The 16,947-nt window shown below is 27.7% G+C and overlaps 1 protein-coding gene across 2 annotated transcripts in view; it reads left to right on the top strand.

The window, feature by feature from the left end:
* The first annotated feature begins 4,362 nt into the window (after nucleotides 1–4,362).
* LOC134832576 (tyrosine-protein phosphatase Lar) overlaps nucleotides 4,363–16,947 on the top strand; it is a 62,661-nt gene continuing 50,076 nt past the window's right edge. For both annotated transcript variants that reach the window (XM_063846641.1, XM_063846640.1), the window contains exons 1-2: nucleotides 4,363–4,497; nucleotides 13,913–14,074. The gene's annotated coding sequence lies outside the window, so the exon portion shown is untranslated. The remainder of the gene's footprint in view (nucleotides 4,498–13,912; nucleotides 14,075–16,947) is intronic.

Genomic DNA, 16,947 nt, shown 5'->3' with positions numbered 1-16,947 from the left:
TAAAGTTTTAATTGCTCATTATTCTGTTCTTGTGTCATTTTTTTATTCTCATATCATTATTCAAGCATTACAAAGTTGTGTTTCAGTTTGTTTTTTAATTCATTTCAGATGTGACCTGTTTTTGCAAGTTGATAATTTGTTGTCGTCTTACAGGTTGGTTATTTGCGGTGATGAGATGATGGCCTAAAATTAAAGAAAAAAGTGAAGAAATATAAGAAATTATTGCTAATAAAATATAAAAAAGGCGATAAAATGAGAAGTTTGTTACTTTTTTCGAATTTTTTATGTTTGAATGATGAAAAGGCAGAAAGTCTAGGATTTTGAAACTTGATTGAACTTGCAGTTAAAATGTGCAATTGCACAGCGACTATGCGATAAATGTAGGTAAAGTATATAAGAGACGTGGACAAGAAAAATGGTTAAGCCAATCAAAAATATTCGAGAACCGGCTCTCGAAGCAAGAGTGTGTTGTTGTTGTTGTTGTTTGTGCCACAACATAAAATAAAATTAATGTTGTTAATCATATTGCGAGTGTAGAGTGCAGGTACACGTTGTTGTTGTTGTTGCTGTGAATGGAACACACAAAATACGTATCAACATAAAATATCGCGCTTTTTAGTCTCTTTATTTTATTATTTTTCTCGTTGCGCGCCGTTTGCATACGCGAGACTCGCAAACTTTCGTACACATTTTCCTGCTTCTTCTTTGGCATTTAACGTGGTGTCGCAGCGTCGCTCGTACATTTTTTTTTTTTTTTTTGATTATTTTTCCTTCTTATTTTTTTCTTCGTCGTCGTCGTCGTTTTTAATAACAACATTGGATCGGAGCAAAATAACTAGAACACACACATATCGCGTTTGTTTTGGACGAAAACGTTTATATTCCTTCGTCTTCTTCTCATTATTTCATTTTAGCAGCAAAAAAAAAACGTTCGTTGCATTCGTTCGTCATTCGTTTTTTTTTTACCTGTTATTCTAATGAATGGATCGCGACTGCTAATGTTCAATACACGGATAAAATGGTACTTTTTTGCCCGTTCATGCCATTTTTGTCATTGGATGCATGCGAAGATAGATTAAGATAGACGACGCAGGGAACAAATTGTGCTTAGTTAGTTGCAGATTAGAACGGTAATCTTGTACATTAGAGCCTTGCAGGCGATCAGCGATGATGATGACAACCCGTTTGAGCAATTACTGGATAAGTAATCAGTTAATGTCATTTTAGTTGATGTGGGTTTGTTTTTTTTTAATTCGTTTGATTAAAAGATGAATGATCACTTGATCGAGACGAAGAACAAATTTCTATTAATTTGATTAAAATATTTTTTTTGATTATTTAAAAGTTTGAATTGAAAAAATATTTTAATAAAAAAGTCAATAAATAAAAAATTAAAATTAATTTTATTAATCGATTTAACAACTAAATTTTTGCAAAAAAAAGATTCATGGAGCAAAAATTGTTATTAAAAATGAGAAAAAATTATTTTTTTAAATCAGTATCACAGTGGGATATTTACAAGATTAATTAATAAATAAAAACTTGAGGGTTTTTTGCTCCTGTATCGAGTTGTTTAGGAATAATTTGACATTATTTCCTTTGAAAACATCAAACACTTCGTTAAATTAGGTTTTTAAACTCAAAATAAATAAATCAGGAAAAAAAGTTTTTTGGTACAATAATATTGAAGAATTATAATTTTATAAAAATATTGAAGAATTTAGATCCATAGCAATTTAATAGTTTAATTTTTAGTAAGTTTTTGCAACTACAAACTTATTTAATTAAATTTATTATTTTATTTTAATTTTTTAATTAAATTTATTTTTATTTATTTATCTAAATAAAAATAGATGAAAATCAAATTTTTCATTACAAAAATTGCTCAAAAATAACTAAAAATATAGATTTTAGCAAATATTTGCCTCTTATCATCAAGTTTTTTTAAAATGTTTAGATTTTAAAGTTTTAAAAGAATTTAAGAAGATTTTTCGTATCTGAATTTGATACCATTGAAAGGGAAAAAAATCATAAACAATGAAATTGTTTGTTTTGTTGAAATATTTGATATTACCTAATTTTTTTAAAAAAGCACTTTTTAAAAAATTTTCTTTGGAAAATTAAAAAAAAAAAAATCTGTCAAAAAATTTTTAATTTCGTAATTTTCACAAACTTTATAGAAATCGGGGTGCCGAATCAGAGTTCATTTCGTCAATTTTAGTATTAAATTTGGATGAGTTCACGCACGAAAATATTTGGTCTTCTTTATTTTTGACTTTTATTTGATAATTTATTTAAAATTTAATTAACTCCTTTTTTAATAGTAAATTCATTCGAATTTGAATTTTTAATTAATAAAAGCTAGTTGGAACCAGATGATTTCATAAAAAATGTATTTTGTTGATTTTTTTTTAAAAATAATTTTTATTCATAATTGATTAAATTTTGCCTTTTTCTAACACCATGCGGGTTTTTTTTTTGTTCCATTTTCATATATTTTTTTTTTCACTCCTTAAAAATTGTTTTTCAGTTAAGGACATTTCACTTATAAATTCATAATTTTGTCAAAAAAAGCTAAACTATTCGTCAAAAATTATTATCCGAGTTTTTTAAAAGCACAAAAATCTACGAACACAAGTCAATCCTCATCTCGAAACTTTCATGAACTCGCACACACAAAAAAGTAACGAAGGTATCATTAATATGTTATTCACTTCTTCTTCTTTTTTTTTTATTTTGCCTTTATTTTTTCTTTCTACATATTTATTTGTATATTTTAAGATGGCTTACATATGATGTGTTTCTACACAACGTTCTACGTTCTGTTATTAATTTTATATTATTAATGATACACTTTGCTCGTCTTTTAACGATTTTTCTTCTGTGAATGGAGTCTCAACACTTTTTTTTTTATTTCGTGAAATTCACCAGTGACTACTTGACGAGAAGGTCTCAAGAGGCTAGTTTTCTTTATGATGCACTTTTCACTTTGTTTTGCTGTCTATCGACGAGAGTTCATTTCTCTTTATTGCTCTCAGTTAGAGGTAACACACATTATATATTGTATATTGATTACACCTTACATTGGCACGTCCGTTTTCTTCTTACACTTTCTTACAACTGATTCGGTATAAGAAAGAGATATACATTAACAAGTATCAAAGATTCAACTTCTTAAAACAAGTTATGGTGAGACCGACGTGCAGTGCGATCGGCATGAATGAACGAAGCGGAGTTTTGTTCGGAGGTGAAACTAATCCGGTGTTATTTGATTCTATTCCTTTCTCGTACACAGGTAAGTAGATGGAGGTAAGTAGCTGTATATGCATGAATGTTATTAGTTCAAAGGAAGTCTACAAATGATCAAAAGGTGAATGAGAGAGGTAACCTAATAATAATTGTAGTGACTAGATATTTCACACACTATTTTCATTTCATTGCTAACTTTTCAGGAATTTTAAATTTTATGATTCTAATTTATTTTGAAAAATTATTAAAATCCTTAATTAAATATAATATCCTTGATTTTCATTAAATTTAATATTTGAATAATTTTTAAAATAATTGTTATTGATAAAAAAAAAATAAATTTTCAATTATTTCCCTTGTAAATGTACCTAATTAAATAATAAAATTAGACGAAATTAAGTTTTTTTATCAATAATAATTAATTAAAAATTTTTTTAATTTTGAATTGACATTCTATATTTAATTTAAAAAATCAAAAAAAAAAAAAAGAAATTATTACAATTTTTAATCAATAAATGTATACAAAATATTAAGTTTCAATTTTAATAAGACTGATAAATAAATTTCTTAAGAATTTTTGATTAATTTTTAATTTAAATTTAATTATCAATTTCTTACTTTGACTTTTAATGAAATTTAAAATTTTCATCTAATTTTTATTTTTTTTTTAAAGTATTAATATTTTACTAAGTAGTACTTTCGTGCGCCTCATAAAACGGTTTTTCAGTAAAAAATTCAAAATAGTGTCCCTCAATAGATGGCGTTCATTAACAAATTATGAGACGAACGCAAATGATAATCAAATTTGCTTCAACTAATTCAAACATTTAATTTTCACGTGAATTAGCGCAAAGGCAAATTAACTTATCACTTTCATTCGTCTCAGAGGTGTTAACTACTGTATTACGGCGAACAACAAACTCCGGCGTGGGTTGTGATCGCCAAATGCCAGGGGTATCCATTTGTGAGTTTGCTAATTCAATTTTCGTCCGGCGATCACAACCCACGCCGGAGTTTGTTGTTCGCCATAATCACAGTAGTCAACACATCTGAGACGAATGAATTTGATAAATACAAGTTTCAAGTTTCTTGTACAATTGTTGTACTTCTGATATTTCGATTTGATCAAATTGGTGAAGATGTGATTATTTTCTTGAGTTTTTTCGTGTAAATTCAGACAATTCTAGTGAAAACTAAGTTAATATTTGTGTATTAGTCTATAACGATGACGGTGCAATAAAAAATCAGGTATAAACCTCAAAAATATTCACGAAAACTCCGAAAAAAGTGCTCAGGCTGTCGTTTTGTTTATCAATTTCCAAAAGTTAAAGAATCTAATGTAAAAGTGGTTTTCTCGACTGAAATTCTGAATTAAATTCAAGCTCTGAGTCTCAGCAACAAAGTGCAACTACAAAAAATCGCTTTAAACGCGACAAAAACGGTGAAAATTGAGTCGCGATTGAGACATTTTAATTGAGTAAGAAAAATTATCGATTATTTTGTCTTCGCCATTCCTATGGAGTTGTACGCAATAGTGGCGAGTATAGTAAGGGAATCTTCAGGTATCTTCTGACTATGGGACTATAATTCCATCAAATTCATTTTTTTCTCGAAAAAATGTCTAGACACGAAAAAAATACGAAAAAATGCAAAAAAATTGCAAGTGACATGAAAAAGTGCATTTAATGTGTGATGAATCCTTGCACAAGGACTAAAGTACAATCACTCCATTTTACTACGAACTTGTACGTTGTGCCGCGTACATGTGCCTCGCACACTCTCGCTCCGTACGTCTAGACTTTTTTCTTTGATTATCTCATATCTGGAATTGTGTCATAAAAATTTTCTTTCAAACATCATTCTATTACTCAATAAAAATGTAGCAGAGAAAAGAACATTATTGAATGATTAAATCTTGTCGACATGCAGGGGCGAAATATCCAATAAGAACACGACGTTTTAGAACAAGATGTGAAATCAATATTTTTAACACACACAAAAAAAAATGTAGTTTAAAAGAAAAATGAAAATGAGTGTATTTTCAACTTAAAATGTACAATCAACTTTTGTTTCAAAAAGAGTTTAAATTTCTTTTAATTTATTTAATGGCTCGTAAAAAGTTTTTTTTTTATCGGATAAGATTGTTCCGCGTTTTTTGATTAATTAATTGAAATGTTTTAATAGACGTTCCCGCGATTTATCTAAAACTTTATTAATTATTTATTTGATGTAATTGAGACATTTTTGTGCAAAAGAGAATTATTAATAAATCATTAATAAGAAAGACATAAATCATAAATTTTGCCCGTAAGACGGGATTGCGAGCGAAGTTGAATTCCGGAAAACCGGTTGATCTTTTAATTTTTTTTACAAAAGACTTGCATTGAGCAAAGTACGTGTGGGTGTTGGACTTTTGTAAAACATAAAAAGAGGGTTTTGTGGAAAAAAATGTATTTAAATAAATTATGAAAGTTATTAATTAAATGCGCAAGCGGAAAATAAAAGCGAAAGTGAAAAATGAACAAGGATATCTTTTACAATTTTTGATGTCAAATTAAAGGAGTAAAAGATACTCGTGGTTGTTACTTAACTTCAGTGATTGGACGAGATATTTACTGATGTTAACAATTAACCTACTTTCGACGTTCAATTTTTTATCAACTTTAATAACTCCGAGTTTTTAAATTAGGAGGTTAAATCCAACAAAATTAAATTCAAAAAAATGGCTAAACTAGAAAATTCATCTGTTGTCGGAAAAATGATTGGAACAAATCCACAAAACACTAAATCAGAAACAATTTCTGCTGTTTGCTCTAAGAAATCTCGGCTGGCGAAATGATACTTTCACATTACCATCATATGAAAACAGATTAAAACTCCTTAATATGGATACACTTGAGAGAATAAGAACGATCATCGACTCCATGTTCACTTTCAACTTAATGAGGAAAAGAATCAACTGTAAACAACTGACTTGCAAGATCACAAAAAATCACGAAATATCATACAATTTAAGACAACGTCGATTTTTATATGTCCCATTTCACAGTCGCCAGTTTACTTCCTATGAGCCCTTTAACAGAATATTAAGAAAACTTTATCATAAGACATCAACTGACTTTTCTAAAATTTTTTACCTTTGTTTATCAAATTATCACTTGAGAAGTATTTTTTTAACTTTTGCAAAAAAATTGTCTTAAAAAATTTCTAAAAATAAAATTTTAATCTTCCAATTCAATCTCAATTCAAAGAAAAAAATTTTCTAAAAATCCAGTAAAATCTCTCAAACAAGAAAATTCATTCTTTTTTACCCTCATAGCAAGTAATTGACCTCTTAATCTGCTTATGTTGCGTCACCTTTCATGCCATTCAGTCGACCATTTAATTACATTTGTCACAAAAAGTTCATCGATTCCCGTGTGCGACACGAATCCCTACAATTGCTTTTCTTTCCCGCACATTTAAAAAGACTTTAAAAGAATTATTTTCACCTTTTATCCTCATCAATTCGTGGAATTTTTTAGTCGATGATTGCTTTATTTAACCTCCTTAGATACTTGCGCGATGATGATGATGATGATGACGTTAACGACGAGGATAGACTTTTTAAGCCACGCTGAATAGCGAGCATGCGAAGTGCTTGAAATATTTCATTTTACATTAAAATGGATTAAAGCTTCATCTTTTTTTTTCCTTTTTTCGGGTTTTTTTTTGTTGCTCCTAGCTTGTTGTTAGAGCAACGAAAATGAGTTCATTGAAAGACGGGGATAAATAAATAAATACAAAAAATGTTTATATGAAAAAATAATGAAAAATAACGGCAACAAACAGGTACATATATATGAAAGGAAAAAGAACGACTTATACCTGGTGCGAAATGAGATTATTGTAAATCCGACCGCGAAAGTGATTTCTGTATTTTTTTCTCCACAAACATACACAGGAGATACAAAAAAGTTAGCAAAAATTATTACATTTAACGAGGGAAAAATCAATTCGGACTCGATATAAACTCGTTTATCCTCCTGTTGTTCTCGCATCATAAATTGATCCACCGCCTTGCCATTTCGTGTGCTTGAAATCGGCTCGTGAGCAATAATATATATTAAAAAAATACAGGCGGCGAGAAAACTTAATCAAAAGGTGTTTATGATATTTTTTGTGTTTTATTCATTCGTTGATGGTAATGCATGCGATAAAGCTCTCTTTTTTGCTCGTCTTTCACAGTGGGAGCGCAAAAAGTGATACCCATCAACCAAATGAATAAAACGAGCAGACAAGTTAGCAAGAAAAAAAAACCGTAAAAGGAAAAATCTATCAAAGTAAGACACAAACAATTCATAACAAGATCCAATGGCGTGACACGACAGGACGCTTTCCATTCGATTGAAGTGTTTTTTCCACTCTTCAGGTTTTTTTTTTTTTGAAACAATGGAATAAAATGATGAGTGCATTAATATTAATCAAAGTTGTAATAAACTCGCACACGGGAGCGAGAACAAAAGAAAATATCGGTGTACAAAAGGAGAACAATTTCTTTCGTTTCACAATTTTTTTTCTCGTAGTTCCTTCGGTCGTCGTCGAAAATATAAATGAAAAATAAAAAATAAATGAAAACTAAGTATTTTTTTCATTTCATAATAAATGTTGTTATTTTATAACGGTAACAAAAAAAAAAGAACATAAAGAAGTATAACACGCAATTAATTTTGCTGCTACTGCCTCGTTTCACACAAAAAAAGGCAACGAAACAGATGGCAGCTTTGTGCACGAAGAAAAATTGTGAAAAGAAGAACCAGAAAAGACTTGACAAGAAGAGGAACATCTTTATCTTGGTCTTTATTGAACAATAACAACAAATTGAATTTCATAAGTCTCTATTTAGTTGAAACTTGAAGTGTTGTGCTTCTTCATTCACTTTTCTCAACATCATTTATAAATCATCAAATTTTTCACAATTTTTCGTTTTTTTTGAAGAGGTCGACGATTTTATGATTTTTTTTTGTGAAAAATAAAGAAAAATTGGAGATAATTTGTTTTACTTTTTGAATGGATTTTTTTGAGACAAAAATATAAAAATGGCACCTTTTTGCTAAAAAAAATAAATCAAAAAATAAATATTTAATTAAAAAAATTCTTTAAAATTATTATTTAATTTATATTTCAAAAAAATTTTTTAATAAATATTTTAAATAAAAAAAAAAATAAATAAAACAATGTTTTTCTTTAATAATGTCTTTAATATTTCGACTATAAAAAATAGCAAAAAAAAAATAATTTTACCTAAATAATTTTTTTTTTTTATCAAATAATTTTTTTAATTTAAAATATTTTTTTTATCAATAGAATAATTTAATCCTCTTTTTTATTTAAATTTTTTGACGCCGCCTCTTTAAAAATGAGAAAAAATAAAAAATCGAGATCTTTAACTTTTCGCACTCAATTTATTTTTTGTCAAACATCTCGAACGCACACCTGATTCAAGCCAATTCCGCCACTTGAAACAAACATAAATAATGCTAACCCTATAAAATTGGTTTCCAGACACAAAAAACGACCAAAAACCCTCGAACATCTGTGACACCGAAAAAATATCAAACGAAATATGACGACATAATCTGTGTAATTTATTTCTGAAGTCCTTGTTATCTAAATTAATGTCTTTTCCATCTGTATTTCTGCTGTTTGCTGCCCTACATTCTTCGGTCGAGAATGTTGACTTTAAAATTGTTCGCAGTCAAAAATGTCCTAATCTAAGTCATCCTGTGTCATTTTAACTGACTTTCCGTGTATTCGTGTACCACGCGGTAAATCATCGTAATCATCGTCTTTCATTGCCTCATATAACATTTCCCGGGCAAAAAGGATAAATCGCACAACTGACATTTTTGACAAAATTGAGTTAAGAATGAGAAAATATGCCTTAAGACGAGTATTTTAAGATACATTGAGAGATTTTCAAAAATTTTTGAAAAATACCAGTTTTATTTCAATAGAAAGAATAGACGAAAAGGATAAATCGCACAAATGCATACAAATTGGTAATAAGTCAAATATAAAAATTTCTCCAAATCGTTTTTTGTTCATGTTTTTGTGTTGTTTATGCTCTGTTATTACATAAAAAGTCAACTTGAACCAAAAAATTTGGAAAAATCTTAAAATTGGAAGACTTAAAAAATCTCATTTTTATATGAAATTTTGTGCAATTGTGCGATTTATCCTTTTTTTCAATAAAAAATCTCCCAAAACTACCCTTTAGAGATTAGATAAAAAATTTTTCTGTACAAAAATTGTTTTTAATGGCCAATTATTTACAGTTTTTAAAAAAATTTTTACAGCTCAAAAACCGTAAAAAACTTTAAATCGATTTTTCTCAGTTTGTTAAAAATGTTAGTTGTGCGATTTATCCTTTTCGCCCGGGATTTTATTGTGAACATTTACCTTCTTTTTCCTCTTCGCCACATTTTTTTTTGCAACGGAAAATTTATTCATGATCGGCAGCCGCAAAACAGACGACGACACTAAATGTTAATATAAAATTAAATTAAAAGGAGAAATGACTGTCAGAGTAAAAGAAGATGAAAAAAACCAGTCGTTCGCACATAAAATCACACACAATATTTTTTTTGTCCCCAACTGTTTATTTATTACTGCTACTTTTGTGTGTGATGCGCTGCTGCCATTTCGTGCTCAAATGAGACCCTAAATTGAGGAGAACTGAACCAATAAAAAGTTTAATGAAAGTCTTGCCATGCGATTTATGAATGTTCTCGTGTGCTTTTGTGTTGCGGAAACGTGGTTGTTGTCGTCCTCGTCGCGCATCTCACACGTAAATCTCTTTTTTTATACGTTTTTCCTTCTTTTGCGCCTTCGTGATGATGCCATGCCACATCATTTCTTATTTTTATAAACATGCATGGATGTGCCAGTCATAACTGAAGACGACACCAGCATGTGTGTGTGTGGATTTTTTTTCGTGCGAAGAGAGCAACAGTAAAATATAAAAACGAAACGATATAATTTCAATGATATACTGCTTGTAATATTTTTTTTTTACATTTACCGTGCAATAACAATTTTTTCATCGTCTTCGTCTTTCATTCCTTGTTTTATATCACATTTCAGGAATTTTTGGTAAAAAGAAGTTTTCTGAACAGAAGAAGTTGTCTGGAAATTAATTAATTTTGATATTTTTTAAATTTATAATATTTCACAAAATTAATTTGAACTTTTATAAAAATTTTATATAAAAGTTTTTAATATTTTTTGATAATAAATTTTCTTATGATTTTCGTAAAAAAAAATAAATAAAATAAAATAATAAAAACAAACAAGTAAAGAGTAAAAAAATCATACATTTTTATTTTTAACAATTCTTTGAAGTAAAATAAAAAAAATGAAAAAAAAATTATTTTAAAATTGAAGAAAATATTATTTTTTAAAAGCAATAAAAATTAAATGAAAATTAACTTAATTATTTAAATAAAAAATAAATAAATTAATATTAAAAATTTAAATAAAATAAATATATTCTTTTTAAATATTGACAATTCAAATTGGAAAGTAAAAATTTATGAAACACAAAAATAATTTTAAAATAAATAAATAATAAAAATAATCAAAATAATTTAATTCTTTAATTAAATCTTTAAAATAATTTTTGTTTAGTAACGATAAAAAAATATTTTAAAAATTTTAAAATTAAAAAAATAAAATGGGAAAAATTATGAAAATTTTCCAAAAAGCGATTTAAAAATTCATTTCCCGCGAACTTTCAACATTTTTTTCCTTTTCTCACATATTCTATATGTGTGCGAATTACGAGATTTTCCTCATCTTCATATTTTTATATGATACGAATGTCAAGAAGAAATGTCTTTGTTAGCATTTTTTTTTCATACAACACACAGAACGAAAGTTACACAGGGAAATAAGGATGTCCGATTAAAAAGAGTGAATTGAATTGAAGTCTTCTAGCACGTGACACTCTATTTGGCTCCATCTCTCATCTGATATGCAATCATGTTGTAAATTTTTGTGTGTTGTGTACGTTAACGCAAAATAAGATGGATTAGAAAATTTCGGCTACAAATATGAGTGAGCACGGCATGCAACGCGGAGACAAGATCAGACACATTTGATGTGTGTATCACGTAAATTTGATGTACATAACCCTGCGCTATCACAGACGTTTTGCAGTTTATTATAAATATAAACGCAATAACGGCAACAACAAAGGCAGTCATCGGCACAAGGAAGAAGAAAAAGAGGTTTTCACGTCTCATGTATCTTTGCCATGCGAATGTTTATTTGGGAAAAATTACATCATCTATGTGTCGTCGTGGTACAGCGCGAATATTTACACACGAAAAGTAGACATTTATTTTATTTCCTATGTACTCTTTGCTAGCTGGAGTTCATCTCTGCTTTTTTATACAGTACATGCTAACAAGGCAAGTAACGCTTTTCTGACTTGTTTTTTTTCTGCGTTGATGCAACATCGTTGTCGTCGTTCGCAGAACGAGGCTTAGAACGAAAAATGTAATAATCAAGTAAGGAAAAGGAACGGGGTATCAAACAACACAACATAATATGATGGAAAATGTTTACCGTGATGCTCGTGCACACACAAACCAAGGCAGCAGCAGCAGTATATTTTGTAAACATAGTATCTCATTAATTTTCGTTATATTTTTCATCGTACGAGGCTCCGTTTTCTGCAGACGCGCGCGCTATTATTATTGTTTGTTGTAACATATATTTATTAAAATAAAGTATCTAATACATGTATCATAATAATAATAACAATAAAAACAACGAAGAAATAGGCAACTTTGCATGGAACGCCGTGCAGTGGTTAAGGTGCAACAGAGCAGCAGCAGAAATAATGGCAAACGAGCAAAAAAAAAAATCATTTTGTAGCTTAAAAATCCAAGCCATGCCGAGAGAGAAGGAGCGAAGTTCATCAGACGAGAAACAATAATCCCATTTTTTTTCAGTACATCTTAATACGTGTGCAGGAAAAAAATCCAGACAACTACATAAATAGATCAACATCTACACTAATTTTCTCTCAGGCATTATTTTCTTATCTCGTTCACGCAAATGTACCGACTGCAAGTAGAAAACGCGAAAAAAAAAACTAAATTGAGAAATTTATTAAGACATACTTGTGATAAATGGTCTCTACTGAGATCTTAAATACCTTTTCGAACAACTAAGACGCGAAAAGTGGATGCATGCAATTGTAATCGTTTTTGCTGCTTTAACCTTTACTTTTTATTCAGTTGCAGAGGCGTGAAAAAATATTTTGAAAGTAATAATTGGATATTTTTAAAATTTCTAAAAGTAGCTTTTTTTCGATAAAATATGATCGCTGATTTTATGAAAATTTTTTAAAAAATTCTCTAAACAAAAAATTAAAAAAAGAATTATATTCTTTGAAACATTTATTCTTTTTTATTTTTAAAAATTTATTAATCTTTCTGACATTTTAATTATATAATTTCCTAAATTACACAATTTTTCAAAATAAAAAAATAAATTAAAATAAACTTTTAATGAAAAGCTTAGATGTTCAAAAAAGATCAAAAAATTAAGTTAAGAAAAATTAAATTAAAATTTAAAATAAAAAATTAAAAAAAAAAATTAAATTAAAAAAAAAAATAAATTAAAAATTAAATTTTTTAAATTAAGTCCGGCAAAATTAATTAAATTTACTTCCTTTAAAATAAATTATATAAATTAATTTCCTTTAAAATTTTTACTACATATTTTTTTTTATTTTTTGAAACAATTTTAACTTTGTAAGATTTTTTTAAATTTTCAAAATGAATTATAAATTAATAATAAATTAATAATTATTTTTGAAAATTAAAAAAAAATTAACTTACATAGCTAAAATTATTTCAGAAATGAAAAAAAAAATAAAATAAATATTTTTAATAGAAAATTTTTTAAGATTTTTTATAAAGAAAATTTCTCAATTGACTTTAATTTTTTTTTAATATTAAATTAATTAATTTATGATTTTATCTCTTCGTTGAGCTCAACATTTAAATTTTTAATGTAAAAATAATTTTTAATTTTTTTTTACAAATAACACTCCTTTCGAACGCCACTGCATCTGTAAGGTGTGTTCATATATCTTATTAGTCCATAAAAAATGGTAAAAGCTGCATACTTCATCAAATGACCCGTGTATGAATTATTGCATCGCCCAGAAAATTTCATCGTCAACTACCAGGCGTCTCCTTTTGCATATCGTGCCAAATCACGATTGACTCACATTTCGTAATCAAATTAAAAGAATATAAAGTTAAGAAGAAGATTAGTAGGTACGTCGCTCGCCTTGCAAATGACAAATACACAGAAAGAAAAACTTTATTCTGCAAACGACAATCTGTTTGCTCGAGTCTCTTGTGTTTGTTGTTGTTGTTCATTGTTGCTGTTGCCGACAAGTTAAAGTTGACATTTCGTTGTTGTTGTTGTTGTTGCCGAGACGATATGAATGATGTGTGTCCAAATATAATAAAAACGACAAGTTCTTGCACTTTATTTTTTTACATTTTTTAATTTAAAAGTTTTGCCTGCGCTTTTAAGTCGAGTTAATCTTTCACGATGAAAATTTCCATTTAATTTTTTTTTCTTCCTACGTTTTTAGATCGATCAATCAATCAGAGTTGTAAGATAGTGAGAGAGGGAAAAGAAAGTGAACAAAAAAAAATATTGAAAGACTTTCGTAGCTAATCGAAGATCTTCACAGAAAAAGATCCAAAAATAGAAAAAAAAATTGTGGTAAAAATTCAACAAAAAGGACAAAAAGGTAAGTTTTTTTATGATTTATTTTTGACAACTACTGACATGACACGCTGCTGCTGATGCAAAATTGTTTTGTGTGAATTTACGACTTTTTTCTGTGTTTTTTTCTACGTATTTGTGCGACAAGTGGAAGAAGAGGAAGAAAAAAAGCATGTTGCAAGTTTATTTTTGTGCGCCTTATGTAAAAATTTCATCGTCGTTGTCCTATAATCGGGCGAATTGTTGAATTTTTAATGCATTACGTGCCTCAACAATGCTCGAATTTCTCCGAGGAACATAAACACTCGAGTCTTTTATTTATTTGCATTGCATGTCATCACGGATGATGATGAGCAGGCGGCATGATGACGATAATAAATGAGATTTGGCTGATTTTTTTTTTGTATTGAGCCACAAAAGGGACAAAAATTTTTTTTTTTGTGATTTTGCAATTATTTTTGTGTCTTGTATCTCTGCTACATGCAAATATTTCGCATCTCTCTATTAATGCGTATTTTTTGTGCATTGTTTTTGTGATTTCCCTTTGCATAAATAGCAAACTATGGTACGCTAAATAAATTACGGATGATTTTGTTTATTTTGGTCAGGTATCTTTTTCTGCGAAATGCAAAAAAAAAATAATAAACAATTGTGGACAGGAATTTCAATTTATCGTCAGGATTTTTTAATGAAGAAATTTTTATTTAATTTTACATCAATTTTTATATTGAGTTTAACTTTCAAAATATTAAAAGAACCATAATACAAAAAATATCATTTTTATTTTTTTTAAATCATGAGTTCGAAATTAATCTTTTTTAATTAAATTAAATTTATTAATTAAATTTAATTTTTAATTTAAAAAAAAAATAATAATTAAAAAATTAAAATAATAAATTTTTTTTCTTTTCAATTTCAAATGTAATTTTTTTTACATTTTTTTGCATGTTTTTTTTGTATTATGTTCGATGATGACTTGTTTCATGCTTTTTAGTTACTTTTTTATTTTTTCAAGAAATATTTTTAAAATTTTTTTTAGAAGTAAAAAACTTCAAAAGTTGATTTTTTTTTTATATTTTTTTAAATATATTTTTTAATGGGATTTTTATGAAAAGCGAAGCAACAACTTTTTATTCCCCTACTTGACTTTTGAAGGTACCTAATTTAAATGAAAAATGTAAACAAAGAAAAAGTTCAGGAAAATGCAACAATGGTCCTTCGGTCTAAAGTTGTTTCAATGCCTCTCCTCAAAAATAAATTTCAAGTGTGCTCCGAGACGAAAGACTGAAAGGATACACAATTTTTGTACAAATTTTGTCTCGGATTAACAATGACTGATGCAACATAACAATGTTTTCTCGAATATTGACCAAATTTTAAGCTAATAATTGTGTGTGTGTGTGTCATTGTTTTACGGTTGCTGCAGCAAGTTACGTACGACAACCAAAAAGAGAGAAAATTTTATTCGAATGTTGTTGTATTTGTTGTTATGATATCGCATGAGAGGCATTTGTTTGCTGTTTCATTCAAAGATATTAAATTATTATGAACATCAGCAGGTAGAAAGGATCAGAATTTATACTCTTTTTTTTTTGGAAAGGACTAGATTGCCGGGAGCGTGAATTGAACATCATCTAATCAGTGAATGAAACAGAGCTCAAGAGTTCTCTTTTTTTTCGAATAACTTGGAAAAAATCATTCTGATCACCTACTAAATAAATTTTTTTCGGTCATACACGTGAACACATGTAGAGAAATTTTTTTTTCAGAAAAACAATACAAATATATCGCACGTAATCACTTGATTACTGCACGTTTGGTTCTGGCCCGTGGCACAACTAGTTTCTCGCTCTACATATTTGGCGTTGTTGTTATTTATCGCCAGTTGTATGATTTTTTGCGGTATTCTGTTCTAACACCAAGCGGCAGGCGGCGGTATAAATGGCTAATAATATTTAGGGTTTGACACAGAAATACGCGCGCGAGAGACAGATACATGTTGTTGTGAAAAATTAATTTTTCGCAGTGTTCGAAAGTCGCGAAAATTACCATTTGAAAGTTTTCGATCTTTAATAAAATAATTAAATAAAAAATTTAAACAATTAAAAAATATATTTTCTGTTATGTTAACAAAAACTTTATTTGAGCACTATCAAAAATATTTTTTTTTAATTAATTTTTTTTTAAATTTATTATTTAGGCCGCTCCAAACGAAAATCAAAAATAAATTCCGATGCCCCATTTTAAAAGTCAATAATCCAATGGGGCAAAATAAAAAAAATATATCGTTTTTTATTTTAAGTTTTTCAAAATTTCAAAAAAAATTTTTTTCAAATTTTAATTTATTTTAATTATATTTAAAAAAAAATAAAAACATAATTTTTTGACATTAAAAAAATATTTAAAATGATCTTAAATCAATTTTTAATTTGAAAGTTTCAAAAAAATTATTAAAAAACAACAAAAAATTTTTTTCATTTTGATGAAAATAAGTATAATTGTAATTTTATCAAAAATTTTGGACTAAAAAAAAATTATCATTTAAAAAAATAATTTTTTTACTAAAAAAATATGTTGATCTCTTTTTTTTCAAAAAAATAATTTTTTTCAGAGTTAATAAATAATTGTAGAAAAAACTAAAAAAAAATAAATAAAAAATTAAAAAAAAAAAAATTATTCCGCCAAAAAAAGACCAAAATAAAAATTTTAAAGTTTTTAAGATTTTTTTGAATGGACAAATTGTGTTTGATTAATAATAATAAAAATTAAAAAAAAAACTTGAAAAATTATATTTTTGGATCAAACTGCGAAGTTTTAATTTTTCACAACGCAAAAAAAAAACGAGAAATGCCGCCACCACATTTTAACAACACATGTTAGTTTGTCTGTTCTGCTGAT

This window comes from Culicoides brevitarsis, chromosome 2 (genome assembly GCF_036172545.1).
Source record: "Culicoides brevitarsis isolate CSIRO-B50_1 chromosome 2, AGI_CSIRO_Cbre_v1, whole genome shotgun sequence".
NCBI classification, from domain to species: Eukaryota; Metazoa; Arthropoda; class Insecta; order Diptera; family Ceratopogonidae; genus Culicoides; species Culicoides brevitarsis.
This window is presented reverse-complemented; position numbering and strand designations above follow the sequence as displayed.